Source organism: Coenobita brevimanus, chromosome 60, assembly GCF_032717465.1.
Source record: "Coenobita brevimanus isolate Jiangsu-jjx chromosome 60, ASM3271746v2, whole genome shotgun sequence".
NCBI classification, from domain to species: Eukaryota; Metazoa; Arthropoda; class Malacostraca; order Decapoda; family Coenobitidae; genus Coenobita; species Coenobita brevimanus.
In genome coordinates this window covers 13,688,698-13,714,011 of record NC_137013.1, presented here as the reverse complement: position 1 = coordinate 13,714,011, position 25,314 = coordinate 13,688,698, and the positions used below count along the sequence as shown (strand labels likewise).

Genomic DNA, 25,314 nt, shown 5'->3' with positions numbered 1-25,314 from the left:
GAATGTAATGAAGATGAGGTGTCTGAGGAGTATGTGTGGAGTGATGCATATGGATCAAGTGCGAAATGATGAAGTGCGAAGGAGAACTGGAGTTGTTCGGGAGATGGCTGGTAGAGTTGAGCAGAGAGTGTTGCGAGGATTTGGGCATGTGGAGAGAATGGATAATGAGCGATTGGTGAAAAAGATAACTAGATCTTATGTGAGAAGTGTGAGGCTGAGAAGCAGACCACGAATAAGATGGATGGACAGTGTGAAGAGAGCGCTGGATGCGAGAGGGATGTCTGTTGAGCAAGGAAGAGTGGCTGTGCATGACAGAAAGAAATGGAGAGAAATTGAGAACGAATAAATGATGACGCAGCCCTGAGGGGATATTCTCCCGCATTTGGTCTGATTAGCTAGTCAGGTCAGGTGTGAGTAAGGGGACGGGTCTATTATGATGTGGCAGGGGTAAACCAGCTCTGCTGTCGGCCCCTGCTGCGGATGTCACTGATTGCACTGTGCAGTTGACCCATGTGTGGTGTGGTGAAGTGAGGATCTGTCCCTTCTCCCCTTTGGGGCTAAGATGCGAATGACTGTGTTTGAATGGATGAGTAAATGGGGAGTGTGTCGTCCTGTCTCGGCTACCTCCCTTTCCTTGGGGGAAGCAGCCTAGGTATATAGATAGATAGACCTTATAATTGTTTAGTTCGCCCACATTTGGAGTACTATCTCCAGTTCTGGTCACCTTATTATATAAAAAAAGATGCAAAGAAACTTGAAAGAGTACAACGACGAGTGACTTAAAACAATACCTAGCTTGAGACACAAACTATATGAGAAAAGTTTAGAAACCATGAATCTCTTCATCCTATCGAAATGCAGATTACAAGGAGATTTAATTCAAGCATTTAAAATTTCAAAGGGCACGATAACATGGTTGTACTTCACAGCTGATCACTCGAATAATTATACTGAAGAATATGGACAAAAAATAATTGGCAAACGATTCCAGTCGCATGTAGCTAACCATTTCTTCTTTAACTGAGTTGTAAATATATGGAATAAATTGCCCTCCAATGTAGTGAATTGTGATACAGTACTAACCTTTAAAGGCCACTTGAATAAGTATCTTTCATCTAACCCCTAGCTTAATATATCTACTACTGAATAAAACACTTGTATATATATATATATACATATATATATATATATATATATATATATATATATATATATATATATATATATATATATATATATATATATATATATATATATATATATATTTTAGATACTTGATCAATTTATTAAATGTAGATACAGTATCAGCACAGACTAGGATGTGCACAGACAGCCCTAAGTTAATGGTCACTTCTCTTACACTCGACCTGTGATGGGCTGTGGATCACTGAGGGTCCCTATTAGTTAGGTGACCACCATTGGGATTTTAAAAATGTTCCTGGGGTCACTGCTTCAGGAGAAAACGTGTGTACATGTCCCACATGGGATAGTTCCTCGTCTCAGTGGAGTGAATGGAGCTGGGGCCTGACTGACTGCTGCCTACCTTAAAAGTGCCAAGCAAGGCTACCGCACCACCCATGACCATCCACATTCTGCACTGTGCAATATCCATGTTGTGTCTGCAGATGCTCCTTTAAGTCACCGCACCCATATATAATGTCGTGCCTTATTTATTATTTGATTATTCATTTTACTTTACTACTTTCTCTTTCAGGTTATTCATACTGGTATCTTATAGATAAAGTATTATAGAATGTACGTTTTCCTTTTCAGTCTTTCCTTTGAAATTATCATGTCAGTTTTTCAATGTTGCATGGTGATTTCTATTTTCCTGCTAGTTTTAATTTGAGGGTTTGGAGGCGGGGGGAGTCTTCTTGCATTATTGTCCTTATCCTTCAGCATGTAGAGTTACATCTCGTAGTCAGCCTACTCTGTAATAATGAGCCTTGAAAGGACCCGATGGTCTGTTGCTGTTTGCTTTCCATTGTACTCCCTTTCCCTTCGATCCATTTCCATCTTCCCGATTCGTTAGTATTCCTTCTATTTCAATATTCCCGTCGCTGGTGCGTGTGTGGGTGTGTGTTAATGTCTGTCTGTCACCCCCCTAACACACACACACACACACACACACACACACACACACACACACACACACACACACAAACTTCACTCTTCTTTCCCTGATTTCCTTATTGCCTAAGTCGTTTTTCCGGCTCCACTTTGAGCATCTTACTCTCCTGCCTCACCATGCCTCTCTCCGTTCCACCTAGGTGGCACCTTGCCTTCCTTCCTCTTCCTTGACTCATTCTTTCTAACCCTGGACTTGTCTTCCCTCTCAATTTGCCCCAAGCCTCTCTCTTCTTCGCTCTCCCTCCTCCATCTTGCCTTCCTGCCTCCTCCTCACTCCCTGTGCCTCTCCTTATTCTTAACTTCACCTTCTGTCATCCCTATCTTGTCTCCTCGCCTCTCGCAGCTACCACTCTTACTCCTTCACTCAGCCACCCTGCTACACCCTCCCTACTTTGCCTTACCTCACCCATGCCTCTTATTGTGCTCTCTCTCCCCGCCTGTCAAAGTCCCCTTCCTGCCTTCCAACTCCATCCCTTTTGCTATGCTCTCTTACCCCGCCTGCTACTCTTATTCACCCTGCCTCCTACTGTCTCACCCTATCTGCTATCTGTAGTACTTCACCTTGGCTGCCTCCTACTGTTTCAAACCTACCTGCCATTTGTAGTGCTTCACCCTGCCTGCATCCTACTGTTTCACCCAACCTGCCATCTGTAATACCTCACCCTGCCTGCCTCATACTGCTTCACCCTACCTGCTATCTGTAGTACCTCACCCTGCCTGCCTGTTACGTTGCTGACCCGGTATGCCTTCCACTCTGCTTCACCCTGCTTGCCTCCTGCTATTGATCTGTTTTCCTCACCCAACCTTTCCCTCTCACGCTGCATGTCTGCCTCACCTTGTCTGTCTCACCCTTACTGTTACACTTGCTCCTACCTCCTTCTCCCCACCATGTTGCCTCATCACTGCCATTTCCATCCTTGCCATTCCTCATCCTGCCTGTCCACCTCGCTGCCTACCTACCTTACCTTTCCCACCAGTCTTTCAAAGTACGGTATTTGCGATATGCCTTATTTAACCCTCTCTCCCTACATTTCTACAGACCCACTCTTGCTATGGACTATCTCTTCTTCACTCTGTCTAATCATTCACCCTACCACTGTTTTATGCCATGCCTCTCTTTTTCACCCTTCCTATTTTTTCTTACCAAACTTCTCTCACCCCAAATGTATTCTCTCCTTACTTCATTACTCACCCCACCTCTTTCTCACCCTGCCACACTCACATTATATCCCTTTATTACCCTGCATGTTTCTCATCCTACCTCTCTATCTCACCCTACTTCACGCTCTCACACTACATCTCCATCTCACCATTCCTTTCTTCCTCACCAAACCTCTTTCTCAGCCTTCTTCTCTTTCACCTTACCTCTGTTATTCATCCTTCAGCTTCTCTCACCTTCAGTCTTCCCTTTTCACTCTACCTTCTTATTTCACCCTACCTCTCGTCCTCAAAGTGGTTTTCTTTCTTACCCTGCTCATTCACCTTGTCTCTCTCCGTCATCACATCTTTTTCATTCAGCCTACATCTCTTCGCCACTTTACCTCTCTTCACCTCCCTACTTCTCTTCACCTTACCCTTTCCCTCACCGTAATCCTCTTTCTTCACCTTACCTTCTTTCATCACCTTACATCCTTTCATCACCTTACCTCTCCTCTTCACCTTACCCTTCTCCATCCTACCTCTCTTCTTCACTTTCCCTTTCTTCTTTACCACTTTACCTCTCTTCTTCAATTCTTCACTTTACCTTTCTTCTTCACATTACCTCTCTGTCACTTTACTTCTCTTCTCCACCTTACCTCTCTTCTTCATCTAACCTCTCTGCTTCACTTTACCTCTCTTCTTCACTTTACTTCTCTTTTTCACCTTACCTCTCGCCTTCACTTTACCTCTCTTTTTTGGTTTACATCTCATATTCAGCTTACCTTTCTGCTTCACCAAACCTATCTTCATCACTTTACCTCTCTTCTTCAATTCTTCATCTTATCTCTCTTTTCACTTTACCTCTCTCCTTCACTCTATCTCTCTTCACTTTAACTCTCTTCTCACCTTCCCTCTCTTTCACTCTTCCTCTCTTCCTCATCCTACAGTGCCTCACTACCACAGCATTCCTCCTGCTCTCACTCACCCTATCTCCCATCTCTCTTCCTAACCCAACTTCGCTTCCTCAGCCTGTCTGGTCCTTTCCTTGTGGAGAGAGAGAGAGAGAGAGAGAGAGAGAGAGAGAGAGAGAGAGAGATGGTTATTGCAGATGTAGGATTGGATACCTTGCCGAGGTGTGTTGCTGCAGTGTTTGATGTATATTGGATGGTTTAGGGGGGCGGTAATCCCTCCCTCACCAGCCTTGACTCATCCATCAATATGTTCGAGTGACTCTCACAATCCAATCGATACGCTGAGAAGAGAAAGAAAGAAAGAATAGTAAGGGAAAGAGGGAGAATATATGGAAGGAAGGTGATGAAAATAAAAAGGGACAGAGGGAAGGAGGAAGATAGATGGATTGTGTAAAGGGAAGGAGAGGACAAAAAAAGGCAAGGAGTATCAAGAAGGGAGGTATGAAGAAAAACAGAAAGTAAGTAGAGAGAGAGAGAGAGGATAAGAATCTTGCCGTGTGAAGCCGGTTCGCTTAGTTCGGAACGATGGCGAAAGAGAAAAAAATGGAGAAGTAAAGAGGAAGACCGAAATGGAGGGAAGAAAACAGGAAAAACTTGTTAGTAGAGAAGAAAAGAGTGATTTGCAAAGGAGAGAAAATGGAGAGAAGGGGTGAAAGGTGGAAAGAAAAATGGAGGAGAGAGGAAAATGGAGAGAAGTAGAGGAGGAGGAGGCAATGATTGTGGAGAAAGAAGTGTGATGAAAGAAAAAGATAGAGAAATATTTAAGATTTGGAAGGTAGAAGAGAAGAAATAGTGTGGGAGGGTAGGAAGAAATGTAAAGCTTAAGGGAGGGAGAGAAAAAGAAAAGAGGGAGAGGATAAATAGAGCTGCAGAGAGTGTTGTCATCCAATCTATCTTACCGTGTTACCCCCTGACTCCCTTAATTCCAATTCGGAATCCTGAGGGAAAGAGCAAGGTGGAAGAAAAAATAGGGAGGGAGGGAGGGAGAATGAGGGTGAAGGAGGGAGAGAGGAAGTATATCAAGGCGAAAGGGAGGAGGAGACTAATGATGGAATCGACGGGAGACTGATAAAAAGAAAGAAAAGGGGGAATAGGGAGGAAGGCAAGATTAGGAGGAAAAATTTGGAGAAAGTCAGGAATGGTAGCAAATACAGGGATAAAGGAGTAATAAAGGAAAGAATGCATACTGAAAAAACAAAAGAATGAGAGGAAACATGAAAACAGAAGGAAGTTCTAAGAGTCTGTCCAAAAGTATTACGAAAAAGAAAATAATGCAAGAGTAGTGCATCTGGGAGCTATGAGGCCAATAAGTTAATGCACTTGGTTTGGTATGGTATGGTGTGATTTGGTATGGTGTGGTTTGGTATGGTGTGGTGTGGTTTGGTTTGGTGTGGTGGGGTGTGGTTTGGTGTGATGTTTTTTGTGGTGTGGTGTAGTATAGTTTTTTTTTTTTTTTTCTAAGGCAAGGAAGAAGGAACCAAAGACCAGGGGCTTGCAAATTGTTCCCTCCAAGAAAAAATAAAAAGAACATAACAGAGAGCCAATTTCAAGATCTATTAATTTCGAATTGCCTGAACACACTGCATTTGAAAAACTGGAGATCGTAGGCAGTAGGGAAACAGACAGAAGGAGACAGTTCCAGAGCTGACCTGTTGCATACATGAAGGACAGGGAGTAGCGGTTAGCTCTTGCATTAGAGTTGGACAGAAAAAGGATGAAGTTTGTTGCTAGACGGGTGCTATGTGCCAGCCGTATTGGTGGGGGGATGCAAGCAGACAGTGGGCAAAGAGAGAGAGGCTGAAGGAAGCCAGGAAGAGGAGGAGCGTTAATGAGATGAAAAGTCTTTGACTCCACCCTATTGAGAAGAGCTGTGTGTGGGGAGCCTCCCCACGCATGAGAGTTGTACTTTACACAGGGACGGCTAAAACCCATGTATAAAGTCAACATCTGTGCAGGGGTACAGAAGGTACATAGTCAGCTTTCCACACCCAATCAATTGGAAGCAGATTTTACAAGAAAAGTAATATGTTCTTTCCAAGCTAAATCCTGAGAGAATGAAACTCCAAGTACTTTTAAAGATGATGCAGGATTGAGCTGGATATTGTCAAAAATTGAAGGAACTCCTGTGGAAGATTTTGTTGGGTTAATAGATAAAAGAACTGAGTTTTTGATGCATTAAAAACAACAAGGTTATGTTTAAGCCAGTCAGAGATATGAGCCAATTCAGACATTAGGTGTGCCATAGCCTCATCCCTTGTTTGTTGGAGTAACTTCTGAGATGGACGCTGCAAGAAACGAATGGAAAGGTGAAGGGTGGAGTCATCAGTGTATGAGTGGACAGGGTTAGATGTACAGCTTAAAAGGTAATTGATGAATAAAAGGAAAACAGTTGGTGAAAGGACAGAGGCCTGAAGAACATCAATATTGATAGCTGTAGGAGAAGAACAGTGACTGTCTACAACAGCTGCTACAGAATCACCAGAAGGGAAGCTAGAGATGAAGGCACAGATGGAAATATAGAAACCATAAGAGAGTAGTTTGGAAATTAAAGATTTATGCCAGACTCGATTGAGGGCCTTTGATGCAATGGCAAAGCTTTCTCCAAAGTCCCAAAAGGAGGATGACAAGGAGTCTGAAAGTTAGGTGAGAAGATTGCCAGTGGAGCATTGCTGGTGACACCCATACTGACAATCAGAATAAAGGTTCTGATAGGAAAGATGCTTTTTTTTTTGTTAAGAATAGACTCGAAAGCTTTTGAAATACAGGATGTTAACCTGAGGTGTCTCGACAACGTATGGATACATTGCAACGTTATGTCACAGTGACACCCAACAATGTATCCATACGTTTTTCAATTGCGAGGTCTGTCATTTCCACATTTTTCAACTTTCATGATTGATTTTTGGTAGGCATATGTGGGAGACCTTCCTCTACCCAATGCCAGGCAGGGATAATGCCTAGCCCCACCTGACCCCCCTCCCCCCCACACGCCATATTCTCGGCAACTCACCTGTTAGCAGTGACCTGGCCAGTAAAGACATGTCGCACCACGGTCACTCCAATGACGAAATTCAAGGCGAAAGTGATTCCTGAGGTGGAGGACAAAGGAAGAAACAAGCCAGAGGAAGAATGAAGCAGAAGTGATGAAGCTGTAACGTCGTAAAAGAAGGTGCCATATGTCGATGTGTTTGGTGAGTGAACAATGCTTATATTGCCTATATTATTGTCTGAAAACCAATATACTCTTGTACTACCTAAACATTTGTACCAAGTAATTTAATATCTAACCAGTTATGAATGGCTCGGAATAGTTACCGCTCCTATAGAAAATGTTTTCTCTGGAGCCTGGCCTGAAAGAATATGCTACCTAGGTGAAGGTACTGTAATTTCCACTGTATTTCTAAACAACTCTGAGCACTTCTCTCTGAATTTTCGATGATTCTCATAAAATGAGGAGGTTTTAGCAAAAAAAAAAAAAAAAAACTTCTCTAAAATCTGCTGGGATTTGGGGGGGGGGGGTCATTGGTGAAAAATTTGCCAGGATGTGGCGGTTTAAAGCAATTGGGCGATAGTTTGAGGGCTGGGAATGGTCATCCTTCTTTGGGGACAGGCAGAATGACAGCAAACTTCCAGCAAGAAGGAAAGGTGCAAGCTGATACACAAAGGCGAAAAAGTTTACCTAGGCAGGGCATACACTCAGAAGCACAGTTCTTGAGGGCAACAGGAGAGACTCCATCAGGCCTATGTGCCTCGTTCATATTGAGGCCAGTGATGGCAGAAAATACGTCAACTGCAGAAATTTTAATATCAGCCATGATGAAGTCAGAGGGGGGAAGAGATGGAGGGACAACACTGGAATCGTCTAAGGTGGAATTGGAGGATAAAGTCTGAGAGAAGGGTTCTGCTTTTTCAGTACATGAAGTAGCTATAGAGCCATCATAGCGGAAAAGAGGTGGGAAGGATGTTGAGGTAAAGTTGTTAGAAATGTTTTTGGCAAGGTGCCAGAAGGAGCGGGACGAATTCAAGTTGGAGAGTTGAGAGCATTTAGTACAGATGATATTATTTTAGCAGAGTGAAGAACAGACTTAGCAAGGCTCTGGGCAGAAACATAAAAATTATAAGATTCAGGGGTTGGTTGGCACTAGTACCCTTTGTAGGCCTTTTTGCTGTGGACAGCATTAGAACATGTGTTATTAAACCAAGTGCTTTTTGCAGTAGTCAGAGGATATGAGAGTGGAATTTATGCTTCCGTGACCGAGAGAATAACCTCCGTAATGCGCACGGCACACTAAGAAGGCTCTCGGCCATGGAAGCAGTAATGATTCCAGGGAAAATCAAGGAAGTACTCCCTGAGGACCTCCAAATCAGCAGCTCCGAAGTGCCACAACTGACTTTTCTTTGGAGGGTCCACAGGCCATATTGGGGCAATAGGACAGTTTAAAGTGATACGGTTGTGATCGGAAGACCCAACGGAGAGTAGAGATTTGCAGCGTAAGTACAAGGCTTAGTTGTAAGGAAGTGATCAAGTCTGTTCGAAATCTCTCCAAGGCGGTCAGGGATACAGGTAGGGTGCTATACAAGCTGCTCTAGGTCATTAAGGATAGAAGAGATGTAGGCTTGTTGACTAGCTGGATCAGTGAAAGGAGAGGAGAGTCAATGGTGGTGGATCATTGAAAGGAAAGGAGAGCCAAAGGTGGTGGTGAATATTGATATCTACTAGAATGGAGATATCAGAGGAAGGAGAAATGGATAGGATGTGTTCCATCATAGAAGCAAGATAGTGAATATTTCAGTCAGTAGCATTAGGAGATTAGTAAACAACACAGATATATTTAGTCAGAGAACAACAGGAAAGCTGAGGTCAGAGCGTAGAGAATTCAGAATATTTAAGTTCAGGAATGCAAGAGCTAGATAAGTCATTGCATACATATATGCAACAGCCGCCTTTAGCTTTGAAATGAGTATAGATAAAGTAGGAGGATACAGAGAAAAGTTTGCTATCACTTGCCCCAGACGATTGAGTCTCAATTCATGTGATGTGTGGTGTGATGTGGTGTGGTGTAGTTAAGTGTGGTGTTGTGCTGTAGTCTGGTCTAGTGTGATGTGTATTGTGGTGTGCTGAAGTGTGATGTTGTGCTGTGGTCTGGTCTAGTGTGATGTGTTTTGTGGTGTGGTGTAGTGTGATATCTTGTGGTAAGATGTGGTATGATGTTATGTGGTGTGGTGTGGTGTGTTATTGTGTGATTTGGTGTGTGATGGTGTGGTATCGTGCAGTGTTCTGTTGTTTAGCGCGGTGTGGTGTGGTGTGGTTTGGTGTGGTGCGGTTTGGTGCAGTGTGGTGTGTTTTGGTGTAGTGTGGTGTGTGTGTTGTGGTGCGGTGTGATGTGCGGTGTGTTGTGGCGCAGTGTGTTGTGGTGTGGTGTGTTGTGGTGCGGTGTGTTGTGGTGTGGTGTGTTGTGGTGCAGTGTGTTGCGGTGTGGTGTCTTGTGGTGCGGTGTGTTGTGGTGTGATATATGATGTGGTGCGGTGTGTTGTGGTGTGGTGTGTCGTGGTGCGGTGTGTTCTGGTGTGGTGTGTTGTGATGCAGTGTGTTGCGGTGTGGTGTCTTGTGGTGCGGTGTGTTGTGGTGTGATATATGATGTGGTGCGGTGTGTTGTGGTGTGATGCGTTGTGATGCCGTGTGTTGTGGTGTGGTGCTTTGTGGTGTCGTGTGTTGTGGTGCGGTATGTGATGTGGTGCGGTGTGTTGTGGTGCGGTGTGTTGTGATGCCGAGTATTGTGGTATGGTGTGGTGTGTTGTGGTGCGGTGTCTTGTGCTGTTGTGTGTTGTGGCACGGTGTGTTGTGGTGTGGTGTGTTGTGCTTCGGTGTATTGTGGTGTGTGAAATGTAGTATGGTGTGGTGTGTTTTTGGTAAAATCTGTGGGAGTAAAGTAGCTCAACCAAAAATCAGTAGCGAGAGACAGGGACACAACAGTTGCTAGAGATGTCTCCGCTTCTAAAAAATACGGATAGTAGAGGGTAAAACATGATGGAGACAGCGTGAGGAAGTATGGAGAGAGAGAGAGAGAGAGAGAGAGAGAGAGAGAGAGAGTGGGAAGGAAAAAGGGAGAAAAAACAAGCGTGGAGAAGGAAAAAAATTGTCACGAAAAACAAAAGCCGAGGGGAGAGACAAGAGAAGCAGGAGTAAAAATACTGGAGTACTGTATTGAAGAAGAAGGCAAACGGAGATCCCCCGACGTGTGTGTGTGTGTGTGTGTGTGTGTGTGTTTTATTGTAGGGATTTTTTTCCTAACGTGTCTTATTACTCCAATTGATGATTTCAATTTTATTAACGCCCGTCTTTACAAAGCGGAGCGATAATGTTATTGCCCGCCTGTGTGTGTGTGTGTGTGTGTGTGTGTGTGTGTGTGTGTGTGTGTGTGTGTGTGTTTTCCCATTATATACAGTATCATGAACGGTTTGAGCTATCAACATGAAACCTTTAGCGTATCAAGATATGGGCACTCTGGATTAAGGCCAAGGCCACCAAAATGGCTGGCAAATGTCAGCTAGTTTTAATTGCCCGCCTTTAGCACCATTATATATCATGAATGGCTTGAGCTATTAACGTGAAACCTTCAGGGTGTCAAGATATGACCAAATTATTGGACTTAGCCAACAGCATATTCTGACGGGCAATTTGCATTTGGGTCCCGAATGTTTTTCTTTCATTATCGTTGTTTTTGTCGTGATGGTGGCTGCTGTTGTGGGTACGGTGAAGGTCTTGTCTTTTGTGAGTGTTACTGGTGTGGTTGTTATATTGGCTGTCGTTGTTTTGTTATAGGCTGTTGTGGTTGAGAAGCTTTTTTGTGATGTATGACCATTAATATGAACAAAGTATAATTTGGTGATTGGTCTTGTGGCTGTTCTTATGTTTGTGTGTGTGTGTGTGTGTGTGTGTGTGTGTGTGTGTGTGTGTGTGTGTGTGTGTGTGTTGTGATGGTTGCAGGAATGGTTATTTTTGTGATGCCATGTGATATTGTTTTCATACAAGTCGTGGCTATTGTCGTTGTGTTGTTGGTGTAACTGTTAGAGTCGTTACTGTGTTAGTTGCTGTTATTTGGGGTAGATTACGTATTGTTTGTGTGCTTGCTTGTTGCTGTTGCGATGTTAGTGGTGGTTGTGCCTGCCAGTGTTGTTATGTGCAGTGTTTTTGTGACAGTTGTTGTGGTTGTTGTAGCTTTGATTGATATTGTGATACCGGTGTTGTGACGGTGGTAGTTATTGCGTTAATAATGCTTGTTTTGATTATTGTGATGATAGTAATGGTGTTTATTGTTGTAATGGTGGTTGTGGTGATTATTGATATGATGGTGGTTGTGGTGGTTATTGTTGTGATGATGTTTGTGGTGGTTATTGTTGTGATGATGTTTGCTCTGGTTATTGTTGTGATGATGGTTGTGGTGGTTATTGTTGTGATGGTGGTTGTGGTGGTTATTGTTGTGGTTGTGGTTATGGTGGTTATTGTTGTGATGGTGGTTGTGGTGGTTATTGTTGTGATGATGTTTGTGGTGGATATTGTTGTGATGGTGGTTGTGGTGGTTATTGTTGTGATGATGGTTGTGGTGGTTATTGTTGTGATGGTGGTTGTGGTGGTTATTGTTTGATGGTGGTTGTGGTGGTTATTGTTGTGATGGTGGTTGTGGTGGTTATTGTTGTGATGGTGGTTGTGGTGGTTATTGTTGTGATGGTGGTTGTGGTGGTTATTGTTGTGATGATGGTTGTAGTGGTTATTGTTGTGATGGTGGTTGTGGTGGTTATTGTTGTGATGGTGGTTGTGGTGGTTATTGTTGTGATGGTGGTTGTGGTGGTTATTGTTGTGATGGTGGTTGTAATAGTTATTGTGATGGTGGTTGTGGTAGTTATTGTTGTGATGGTGGTTGTGACGGTTATTGTTGTGATTGTGGTTGTGGTCGTTATTGTTGTGATGGTGGTTGTGGTGGTTATTGCTGTGATGGTTGTGGTGGTTATTGTTGTGATGGTCGCTGTGGTGGTTATTGTTATGATGGTTATTGTTGTGATAGTGGTTGCGGTGGTTTTTGTCATGATAGTTATTGGTGTGATGGTTATTAATGGTTGTTGTGGTGATTATAGTTGTGATGGTGGTTGTGGTGGATATTGTTGTGATGGTGACTGTGGTGATTATTGTTTGGATGGCGGTTGTGGTGGTTATCGTTACGATGGTGGTTTTGGTGGTTATTGTTGTGATGGCGGTTGTGGTTGTTATTATTGTGATTGTGACACTGGTGATTAATCTGACGGTGTTTGTTGTGGTTACTGTTGTGATTGTGGTCGTGGTGGTTGTCGTTGTGATAGTGGTGGTTGTGGTTAATGTTGTGATGGTGATGGTGGCGGATTATTTTATCTTGAGTGTTGGCATCGTTTTTATTATTTAAGGCATTGTTTGTTGTGAACGTGGGATAGATGACTTATTGTTGTCTTAATATTTTCACAGATGTTGTTGTTTACGTTGGGAGTATTGAATGGTTTTGGTTGAGCCTGTGTGTGTGTGTGTGTGTGTGTGTGTGTGTGTGTGTGTGTGTGTGTGTGTGTGCGCGTCAGCAACATGACTCAATTTTCATCCAGCTTTAACCAAACATCATGGAGGACTTGATGGACAGCTAGCGGACTCCCCCCCCCCCCTTATTTTTTTTTTTAGCACTTGATTAAAGGTTATTGACAAGACCAGTTCAGAGTCTGATCCAGCAAAGGCAACATTTTTACAGCTTTTATCAGACTTGGTCCAACACTGGAAGGATTGTGAGTAGAGGAAAAACAACGTGACCAGATTTTGAGAAGTCAGAGGTGATGGTCATACTGCAAGTTATAGTTCGACCCGTGTGTCTGCGTGAGGACAAAGTACCGGTAACTGAAATAATTTTGATACAATTTGGACCAGACGTTGTGGAGGCACTGAGGGTAAGCCAAGGGGTAGAATACTTAGTAACTGAAAACACGAGGTCAAAGATGAGGGTCACGTGGCAGGGTTAATTTACACAACTTTTATCCGAATTAGAACAAATTTCACAGCATGGTTTAGGATAAGGCAAAGACAAATATATATATATATATATATATATATATATATTGTTACATAGCCTATGATTTCATCATCCTTTGTATAATTCTAACGTACAGTATGCTGCATGTTTGATCACGATTCGCCTCGTGACTTCCATAGTGCGTGTTCTACCTCACTCCCCCCCCTCCTCCCTTATAGTAGAGTAAGTCGTTCTTTCTGTTGTTCAGAGCAGGAGTGTCAACTCTTTGTCCCCTATGGCTTCATTTGCGCGTCCTTCTTACAAGTTGTATCAAGCTCTGCCGGCCCCTATATAATGAGCTCAGTCTCTACATTAATTGCCACTTAGATCTACTCCTCATTATGCTCACATCTCTGTCCTCCCCTGTACAGTTGTTATTATTGTGAGTGCTCAGGAAATCGCCAACCATCTAGCAGCTGTGTAATTTGAGTATAAGTGTTATTACATTTTTTTTCCTTGTACTGTATAGCATGGGGTGTTAATTCGTAGGCCTAGTGAGGTTTTTGTGATTCATGTGTTTTAAGTGTCAGCCATTATTGATAATATTTTGTATCTGTAATAATATATCTTGCATTCACTGAGCATTATCCGGTTTTCTCATTTTATCAGGGCTGACATAGATAAATTTACACTAACTAATTTCGTGTTAATAGAGGCTATTGCAGTTAACCATATATTTAACCTGTTTTTTGCCATTACATTATCCTTATGAGTCCTGAATGTTTAGTTGTTAGTTTGAGCATTAAACTTTAACTTATAATTTTACCTAACTCTTTTGTTTTGAATCTGAAACTTTGCGGGACAGTTTTCTCTGTTCTGTAACATAAATTTGGCGACCCTGCCAGGATATTCAGGATATTATCATAAAGATATTGCTTGATATTTTGTGAGTGTGATTTATTTATGATGTCTACTATTACTACGCTTGATGAAGCCAAAGATTTTTTGTCAAATGTGCAAACAGTGTGTGATGTAGAAAACAGAACAAAGAATGAACTTAAGCTTGTTGCTCAACAATTGGGAATTGTTGTTCGCTCTCATCATTCTAAAGATCAAATTGTAGACATGATTAATGAAAGCTTGCTTAATGTAACTCCTCCAAATGAGCAAACGCAGATTGAATTAGCTAAGTTACAGCTAGCCCTGCAGGAGGCTCATGCTAAGGAGGCTGAGTTTCAGGCACGTTCTCAGGAGGCACAAATTGAAATTGCTAGGATTCAGGCAGACCATGAGTATCGCATGAAACAATGTGGAACTGAATCATCTAGGTCTGATGATTTTGATGTGGCTAAAAATGTTAAACTTGTCCCTCCTTTGAATGAATCTGATTTAACAAAGTGTTTTCAGTTGTTTGAGAGGGTAGCTACAGGTTTTAATTGGCCCAAAGAGTTTTTGCTAGTACTTCTTCAAACTGTTCTCACCGGTAAAGCTCAAGTAACTTATGCATCTTTGCCTCAGGATCAATCTGATAATTATGATGTAGTTAAGAGCTTGATTCTTAAGGCCCATAAGCTTTTTCCTGAAGCCTATAGAGTAAAATTTAGGACAACTTATAAGCAAGATAAGCAATCCCATGTTGAGTATGCAAAAATCAAAGAAGATCTGTTAGAGCGGTGGTTAAATTCTAAGAATGTAAATTCTGATTTTGATAAATTTAAGCAGATGATTTTGCTAGAGGACTTCAAAAGGTGTATTAATAATGATGTAAGCCTATATGTTGATGAGAGAAGAATAGATAATTTGTCTGATGCTGCAGTTTTAGTTGATGAATATGTTCTCACTCACAAGAGATATTCTAAAGAAAAAAGGAAAGCTGAGAGTAAGTACGTTGCCTCTACTCAGAGTACAGGTAACAGGAAAGAGAATAAAGATGATGTTTCTCAGGAAGTAAATACCAGCTCCACCTCTAGATTTCAGAAAAAGTAAATGTACTTATTGTAGTAAGCTTGGTCATACTACGGAGAAATGTTTCAGGAGACAGCGTGATGTGAACAAAAAGGAGTCTTTAAATATTCAGTCAATTGGTCTAGTGTCCACCCTTGAGAGTTCCCAGAATTCTTTAACTGAGTTAACTGAACCTGCTTTGAGGGGTAAATCAAATCCTCATGATGAAGCTCCTCTTTTGAGCAGTAATGTGGGTGCCACTCTCAAGAGTTCATGTGCTAATTTCCTGTCTGATGGTTTTGTCAGTCCTCTGGAGAGTAATGACAGGAAATCAGTTAAAATATATCGTGATACAGGTGCTTGCCAATCCCTTATGCTGACCAGTGTTCTAGGCTCTAATGTTAATTCCTCTGATGAACCTGTAATCTTACAAGGTGTAGGGAATAATTACTTCTCTGTCCCTCTGTGCAGAGTGAATTTAGAGTCTGGTTTTTGTTAATGGTTCCGTTATGGTTGGGTTGGCTGAGACACTCCCAATGTCTTGAGACACTCCCAATGTCAGGTGTAACTTTGTTACTTGGAAATGATATTGGTGGAAGTCAAGTGTTGTCCAGCTCCTCAGTTGTCTTGTGAGCCAGTGGCTGAGGCCCAGGATTGTGATGTCCCTGATATGTTCTCTGCATGTGCTGTCACTAGGGCTAAGTCTAAAGTTACTGGTGACTTAGAGGATAATGATGACGATGATGTTATCCTAGCTGACACTTTTCTTGCTAATTTGGACCACTCACCAGATTAGGCAGTACCCCGTAGTGTTGATAATTTGTCTCGTCAAGAGTTGGTTGAGTTGCAGGTTGCTGACCCTGAGTTGAAAGGTCTAGCTAACTCTGCTTGCAGTGAGGAAGAGTCAGCTGGTGCTTCTACTTGTTATTATATAGTCAGGAGTACTTACGAGGAAGTGGAGACCCCCAACAGCATCAGCCGACTGTGAATGAGAGGTTGTACATCAAGTTGTCATCCCTCATGTTTGTAGGCAGGATATCATTAGAGTGGCTCATGATTCCAGTTTGGCAGGACACCTTGGAGTGAGGAAGACTGTGGCACGCATTTTGAAACACTTCTACTGGCCAGGTATCTTCAGGGATGTTTCCTGGTATTGTAAGTCTTGTCACACCTGTCAAGTTGTGGGGAAGTGTAATCAGACCGAAAAGGTTGCACCTTTAGTTCCCATTCCTCCTTTTGAGGCGCCATTCACCCGTGTGTTGGTGGATATTGTGGGCTGTCTTCCTAAGACTTCTTCAGGATTTTCTTATGTGTTGACCCTGATTGATATGGCTACTCGTTATCCTAAAGCCATTCCACTTAGAAATATCTCAGCAAAGAACGTGGTTAAGGAAATGCTAGGGTTCTTCACAAAGTTTGGTCTGCCCAAGGAGGTACAGTCAGACCGGGGAAGTAATTTCATGTCAAATGTTTTCAAGCAGTCTCTGAAAGAGTTGGGCATCACCCAGATCACGTCTTCAGCTTACCATCCCCAGACCCAAGGAGCGTTGGAGAGATATCATCAAACACTCAAATCAATGCTCAAGAAATACTGTTTGGAACATCAGAAAGACTGGGATAAAGGTCTTCCATTCGTTGTATTTGCCGCAAGAGAATCTCCAAATGAATCACTGGGCTTCTCACCTTTTGAACTACTGTTTGGCCATGAAGTAAGAGGACCCCTTAAGCTACTCAAGGAATGCTGGCTGTCGGAGGAAGATGACGTCAACCTGCTGGAGTATGTGATGAAGTTCAAAGAACGGCTGTCCACTGCTTTACAGCTGGCGAGAGAGAATTTAGGAGCTGCTCAGGAGAAGATGAAGACTTGGTATGATAAGAAGTCCAGGTTACGCCACTTTCAGCCAGGAGATCAGGTTTTGATTCTGCTACCGGTGCATGGGCAACCTCTTCAAGCCAAGTTTAGTGGTCCTTATTTCGTGGAGAAGAAACTCAGTCATGTCAATTATGTCATCGCCACACCAGATCGTAGAAAGAACAAGCAACTTTGTCACATCAACATGCTAAAGTTATATCACAGGCGGGAAGAAAATAACCCAGTCTGCACTGTAGCTGTTCCACCCGAGTCTGCAAGTGAAGTTCTCCCATTCAGCATGAGCCTGAGTGATAGTTTGGGGAAGAATCCTGACATCATGAATGATCTCCAGACTAAGCTTTCTCATCTACCTCCCGAGGAAAGGCAGGAGTTTTCAGCATTACTGCAGGAGTACCCGCAAGTGTTCCGTGCCACTCCAGGAAGAACCACTGTGTTGATGCATGATGTCGATGTTGGAGACGCAAAGCCAATTAAACTGCCTCCTTACCGTGTGAACCCAGTGAAAGTTCCTCTCATCCAGAAGGAGCTTGGCTACCTGTTGGACCACAAGATGATTGAGCCCTGTCAGAGCGAGTGGATTTCTCCTGTCACTCTAGTCCCTAAGCCAGGTGGGTCACAGCGGCTTTGCATCGACTACAGACGTGTTAATCAGATAACCAAAACAGACACTTACCCTCTCCCTCGCGTGGAAGATTGCATAGACAAGATTGGAAAGGCTAGGTACATAAGTAAGTTTGATTTGTTAAAGGGATACCTGGCAAGTACCTATGACTGAACGTGCTAGGGAGATCTCATGTCTTGTAACACTAGGAAAGACTTTTGCATGTTCTGTAATGCCATATGGTATGAAGAATGCACCAGCCACATTTCAAAAGCTCATGAATGTTGTAACAGAGGATTTGGCAGTGTGTGTTATTTATATTGATGATGTATTAATCTTCAGTGACAACTGGAAAGATCACCTATGCCATGTCAGTAAATTTTTTGAGCGTTTGGTTCAGGCTAATCTTGTAGCTAATTTATCAAAGTGTGAGTTTGGTCAAGCTAAAGTTCAGTACCTTGGGTACATAATTGGTGATGGACATGTTGCACCACCAGGAGCTAAGGTTCAGGTTATCATTGATCTTCCCAGACCTAAAGTAGGAAAGAGCTACAAAGATTTTTGGGAATAGTAGGTTATTACAGGAGATTTGTTCTTAACTTTTCAATTCTTGTATCACCACTTACAGACCCACTGAAAAAGGGAGTTAAATTTGTCTGGACCGATAACTGTGAATCCTCTTTCAGCAAACTTAAAGCTATCCTATTAAGTCAGCCAGTGCTCGCTACTCCAAATTTTGCTAAGCCTTTTAAGGTGGCTGTTGATGCAAGTGATACAGGAGCTGGGGCTGTTTTGCTGCAAGAGGATGACCAGGGTATTGAACACCCTGTATCTTATTACAGTAAGTTCACTCCACCTCAAAAGAACTACTCAACTATTGAGAAAGAGCTTTTGGCCTTGATTTTGGGTTTACAGCATTTTTCATTTTATTTGTGTTCTGGTTTTGACCCCATAGTCATTTATACCGATCATAACCCACTGAAATTCCTTAGTAAGTTTAAAGATAAAAATCAGAGATTGACAAGATGGAGTCTACTTCTTCAGGAGTATTCATTAGACATACAACATATCAAGGGCAAGAAAATGTTATTGCAGATTGGTTATCTAGACTTTAGACAGATTGTTTTAGAGTAATAAGAAATTTCCTTTGTAAATTTCTTTTTCTTTGTGGGGAGGTGTTACATAGCCTATGATTTCATCATCCTTTGTATAATTCTAACGTACAGTATGCTGCATGTTTGATCACGATTCGCCTCGTGGCTTTCATAGTGCGTGTTCTACCTCACTCCCCCCCTCCTCCCTTATAGTAGAGTAAGCCGTTCTTTCTGTTGTTCAGAGCAGGAGTGTCAACTCTTTGTCCCCTATGGCTTCATTTGCGCGTCCTTCTTACAAGTTGTATCAAGCTCTGCCGGCCCCTATATAATGAGCTCAGTCTCTACATTAATTGCCACTTAGATCTACTCCTCATTTTGCTCACATCTCTGTCCTCCCCTGTACAGTTGTTATTATTGTGAGTGCTCAGGAAGTCTCCAACCATCTAGCAGCTGTGTAATTTGAGTATAAGTGTTATTACATTTTTTTTCCTTGTACTGTATAGCATGGGGTGTTAATTCTTAGGCCTAGTGAGGTTTTTGTGATTCATGTGTTTTAAGTGTCAGCCATTATTGATAATATTTTGTATCTGTAATAATATATCTTGCATTCACTGAGCATTATCCGGTTTTCTCATTTTATCAGGGCTGACTTAGATAAATTTACACTTGCTAATTTCGTGTTAATAGAGGCTATTGCAGTTAACCATATATTTAACCTGTTTTTTGCCATTACATTATCCTTATGAGTCCTGAATGTTTAGTTGTTAGTTTGAGCATTAAACTTTAACTTATAATTTTACCTAACTCTTTTGTTTTGAATCTGAAACTTTGCGGGACAGTTTTCTCTGTTCCGTAACACTAATATATATATATATATATATATATATATATATATATATATATATATATATATATATATATATATATATGAGAAAAATCAAAGGGTATAATCACAGAGCTGGGTTAACTCAAGCAGCGTTGATCCAGTTTGAAGAAAACTTGGTGAAAGGGTTAAGGGTCAGATAAGAATGAAGTAATTCGACTTTGAGGGTCAGTCGAAGGTCAAATTCTCAGAGCAATGTCGGGTTTTGGGCTCTGATACTGGTTGGTGGGCGCAGGTATTGCACTCTCTGGTTCGTCTTGTGAGTTGGTGCGTTTTTTTAATTATTTACTTTCATTAACCTCTACGTTATTTTTAACCACGTGGTTAAATACTGAACATGAATGCCTTAAGTTTTCGGTAAAAGTTTATTGTTTATTTTCCTCTAGTTGGTATTTACTCGTACCGTATAGTTGAAATGTAGAAACATTACCCAAACGTCCTCAGCGATATCGGTGGTGCTGGCAATATATATATATATATATATATATATATATATATATATATATATATATATTTTTTGTCTGTATAATAGAGACGATCTGCTTCAATCCCCTCACCTCGAGTGGGTCTCTTCAACGGAAACTGCAGTAACTGTTGGCCGTTGGAAACAATATAATGCAAAGGACGTTCTCGGGTTAAAATGGTTCGTTAGATTAAATTTACCATTGTTAATATCAGACACAAGTGATATATCGAATCATATCTGTTAAAGCGCAGTAGTGTACAAAAGAAAATATTTTTAAGATACTAATGAAAATCTTTTCCTAAGTTTAGTTAAAGCTACCGTTGGTAAAGTGTTATGTTACAATTTCAGTTCAGCCCTTTTTTTCTTTGGTCCATTTGTGTGCAGTGGCCTAAGCTGTACAGTATATTCTTATATTAGTGCAGGATTTTGCCACTTAATTCACGGTACCAACAGGCATTGTGAAGTGACTTTGGACGTCTCCTTTGATAGTCGTCACCATCGTCCTTCAACTCTTTGCCAGTGATGCATGGACTAGGAGAGACTCAGAAACTCTAGAAGGATTTTACATAAATAGGAGAGTGCAAAATGTCAGCTTTTTATGTTCACTCTCTAAGCATTTAATCCTTTTTCTCACTGTATTATTCAGTTTTTATGGCACTGGAGTGAAAGACAGCTTGGTGGACATCCATTCTCGTCCGACTGTCACTTCGTTCATTAGCGAGTATAAAAGAACCAGATTACTTCTCTCTCTCTCTCTCTCTCTCTCTCTCTCTCTCTCTCTCTCTCTCTCTCTCTCTCTCTCTCTCTCTCTCTCTCTCTCTCTCTCTCTCTCTCTCTCTCTCTCTCTCTCTCCATTCTCATAGTAATCCATACTACTACACTTAATTTTTCTCTCTTGTAGTTTCCGTCCCTCTTCACTGCCAATCCATTCTTCCCTCTTCTCTCCATTCCCCTCCCCTCACTTTTCTCTCAGCTGCTCTTACTTCGCCTTCATCTTATAATCTGTTACCGGATCTTCCTTCCCGTATACAGAAATTTTCTGTTTCTCGACACTCTGTTGCTACGTCGCCTTCTCTCTCTCTCCACTTTCCTCCTATCCCCTCATTTTAGACTCACTGTATCCCTACCCTTTATTTGCCTCCTCATAGTCTTCGTTTTTGTTCACCACCGTCATTTCTTCTGCTGTATTATTACTACTCTACCAATTCTTTATTATTGTCCTAATACTTTATAAAAACTCCCACAAGGCTTCAAGTGATATTTTCTCATTACTTCTTGATCATTCCCTCCCTCATAGTCATATTTAAAGCTCATCCTCCTGTCTTCCCGCTGTCCCTTTCTCTCCACCAGTTAGAATAAATAGAGAAAAAAAATTATTCGTTTCTTAGAAATCGATGTAAACGGTTGTACTATTAACTCATCCAGTACTCGTACACTGGCGTTTTTTCTGTATTATTTTTGTCACTGCAGACGGCCTTTTTTTTTTTTATCTTATGTCTACCTTTCAATCTGGACAGGTTAGATCTAGTCTTCATTAACTTCTATCGTGAAGGCTCTTTTGTGCTGAGTTAAATTGCCAGGTAGGAATAAGAAGAAGCAGAAAATAGGTCCTCGGGCTGAAGGTTGAAACTCAAATCATGAAGGGGAAGGGAAGCCCCCGATTTTTACGGTAATTGATGGGATATGTGTCATTATTAGATTTGATTAGCCTCCATTCCACAAGAGTATGATGTTAGTTGTATTATATAAAAACGATGTACATTATATACTCATTAGGTTCTTAACAAATTAAGGGTATCCTTACAAATTTGCAATTTAAGCTTTAATACTATGGCGGAAATAGCCGGCGTTTACATCTCATATATGACATGTAATAAACGACCCGTCACTGTTGCCCTTAGTGCTTGGTTAGCCAAGTCATGTGCCGCTTTGCTCATAATGGCATGCCCTCCTCTATTTCGATTTCTCCCTTCTTTCCTATCACTTCTTTTTGCTTTTCCTTCCTTTACAGGTGGCTTTACATTGAGTGACAAGCCAAATGGTTTCCTGTAAGCCAAAAAACTATTCACAACGCTGGGTGGTAACCATATAACCAAACCATATGTGCTTCCTATGTGTCAACAAGTGGGTTGGTGGAGGGTTAGTACCCCGGCCCGTAAAACAAATAACTCAAAGTCAAATGGCCACCCCTTAAGGGATTATGGCGTCTGGCAATAGATAGATAGATTATTTTATTATTATTATTATTATTATTATTATTATTATTATTATTATCAATATTATTATTATACGTCAGCGTATTGTCCGTCCTCGTCCGAGGCGCTTTGTTCGCTTGTTTAGTTAGTTATTTTTACAGGGTGGGGCACTAACCCACCACCAACCCTTTTAGTCGCCTCATACGACAAGCAGAGATACTGGGGGAGTATTCTTGAAACTCCACTACCCCCAGGGGGTAAAATATCACAACCCCTGGGGGGACTCGAACCCCCAATCCCTGGCTTAGGAGGCCAATGCCTTATCCATTAGGCCACAGGGGCTGTTATAAATGAAGCAATAGACTACGACAGTCAAGAGTGAGAGCAATGGAAATGAGTTACCTGAGAGGAGCATGTGGAGTGACATGGAGGGACAGGTTGACGAATAAAGAAGTGAAATAACGTTGTGGGGTGGATGTGGATGTGATTGAGAGAAATAGGAGAAATACACTGAGGTGGTTTCGACATGTGGAGAGAATGAGGAAAGGAGACCGAGGATGAGGTGAAGGGATGGAGTTGAAAGGTATAGAAGGGAGGGGGGAATGAGCTGGGGGGAGGGCAGTCAAATGGTGGGTGACAGAGCGACTTGGAGGCGTTTTGTCTGCGGCCACCCTTTGCGGAATTAGGGTGTAGGGCTATAGATAGATAGGTGATTTTTATTATTATTATTATTATCATCATCATCATTATCATTATTATTACTATGAGTAATATTAGTATTAGTATTAGTATTAGTATTAGTAGTTGTAGTAGTAGTAGTAGCAGTGATAGCAGGGCTAGTCTACCGGGCTACGAATCCAGCCAGTATAATTCCCAGGTTAAGTGATATTGCTGCTGACGATGATGAAAATCATAATGATAGCCAGTAGAACAATGATGGTGTTGATGACAGTGAAAACTGAAAATATTTAGCCTTGAACACCTATCTCATAATTCCCAGCCAATCGTTCCACATTCACCACCTGATAAGCAGGACCCATTTAACCACATCAGGCCGAGAAGTTGTGGTCACTTGTTGTACGTAGTTCATCCGTAAAATATATATATATATATATATATATATATATATATATATATATATATATATATATATATATATATATATATATATATATATATATATATATATATGTATGTATATATATATATATCGATGATAGGTTGATCTGTTCAACACGTCGAGGCAGAGGATGTTTTGATGTTTATATATTTTTGTCCTATTTCCAGATGATTTTATTGACCTTCGGATAGACACCTTTTAAATCATTCAAAACAAGAATGATCTCACTAACGCCCTAAGCCTCAGGAGGTAATTCATATTTTACTCCTGCTGTGTCCATACCATTTTTAGTTCCGGAGAGATATTTGGAACCTGGGCTATATGAAACAAACTTCGTTAACTCCTGTAGGACTGGACAACTTTACTCTAACTGGCGGGGTTAGATAGAGCCTTAATTAACTCTATCAGTACCAGGATGCTTCCTCTCTGTAGTGACAGTGTCCGGCAGCAGAGAGAATAAAATTGAAAAGATGTCCTCGAGCTGAAAGTGATGTGTTAAAGATGTCCTCGAGCTGAAGGTGTTGTGTAAAAGATGTCCTCGAGCTGAAGGTGTTGTGCAAAAGATGTCCTCGAGTTGAAGGTGTTGTGTAAATGATGTCCTCGAGTTGAAGATGTTGTGTAAAAGATGTCCTCGAGCTGAAGGTGTTGTGTAAAAGATGTCCTCGAGTTGAAGGTGTTGTGCAAAAGATGTCCTCGAGTTGAAGGTGTTGTGTAAAAGATGTCCTCGAGCTGAAGGTGTTGTGTAAAAGATGTCCTCGAGCTGAAGGTGTTTAAAAGATGTCCTCGAGCTGAGGGTGTTCTGTGTATTCATGATGTGGTGGTGTGGTGGTTAATGGCAGGTTGGAAGTATTGCTCCTACATCACAGGTTTATGGAAATGGTGTTACCCAATTGAACTATGGTTACATTTTAGCAATTTGCAATTTGTGTCTGAGTGGCATGGCCAGTTACATGGGTGGCTGTATGTTATTTCCATCAGAGTTAGCCGCGTCGTAGATAATATCAGCAATAGGGTGTGATTGTGACGGGTTAATATTCAGACACGATTATGTTGTTACCGAGAGAACATCTTATTTTGTTTTATTCTTACAAACCCAGACGACATTATTCGATTTATGAAGAAAAGCTGTGATTAAAGTTTCTAAAATCTTCTATAGTTTCATGTCGATGCCTTCTTATAAATGAGTGCACAATCGATTTCATTTTGCATTCGGGGAATTTCTTAGACTCAGCACTATTTTTTTTTTGCAAAGTGAAAGACATCCGTTTGACATTAGGCAGACTAAAAAACAAATTGTCCTCGGAGTGAAGAGGCATAGTGTAGCCTTTAATAAAACTTCGAAAGATGGGCGGCTCATAGGTCATCCTGAGGCCTGGTTGGGTATGAAATACAAGTTTCGATTTAACCCACTCATGTTCTCAGCTGTGCAGGTTTGTGTACATATACCGGGTATCAATGTAGTCAGGTCATAAAGTATGCAGCCAGCTTAAGAGATAAACTAGTATTGTTAATCCAAAAACAACTATTATAATGTGCTGTGTATCTGTATAAGAGGTGATGTGATGTACCCGAGCACTGCGTCTTTACTATGAACCGACTGGGATATATACTGTACTCTACATGGCACGGAAGCCTACGGAAGTGGCTCAGCAGTGTCTCCAAGCACTGCATCTATATTGCAAAATCTGTGGAGCAGTGTATTAACAAATCTCGTGTGAGGTTCACCGCCTCCTTGTATTTGAACACTTCCTATAATGTGAAACTGTGAGACATGTACTGTGCCTAGGTACTAAAACCTGCAGCAGTGTATTCCATCTCTCTCTCTCTCTCTATCTCTCTCACTCTCTTTATATATATATATATATATATATATATAT

General features: G+C 41.5%; 1 non-coding gene across 1 annotated transcript; it reads right to left on the bottom strand.

The window, feature by feature from the left end:
* Nucleotides 1–22,586: 22,586 nt before the first annotated feature.
* On the bottom strand, nt 22,587–22,659 carry TRNAR-CCU (transfer RNA arginine (anticodon CCU)). Its single transcript has one exon. It is a non-coding gene; the product is annotated as a tRNA-Arg (tRNA).
* Between the last annotated feature and the right edge of the window lie 2,655 nt (nt 22,660–25,314).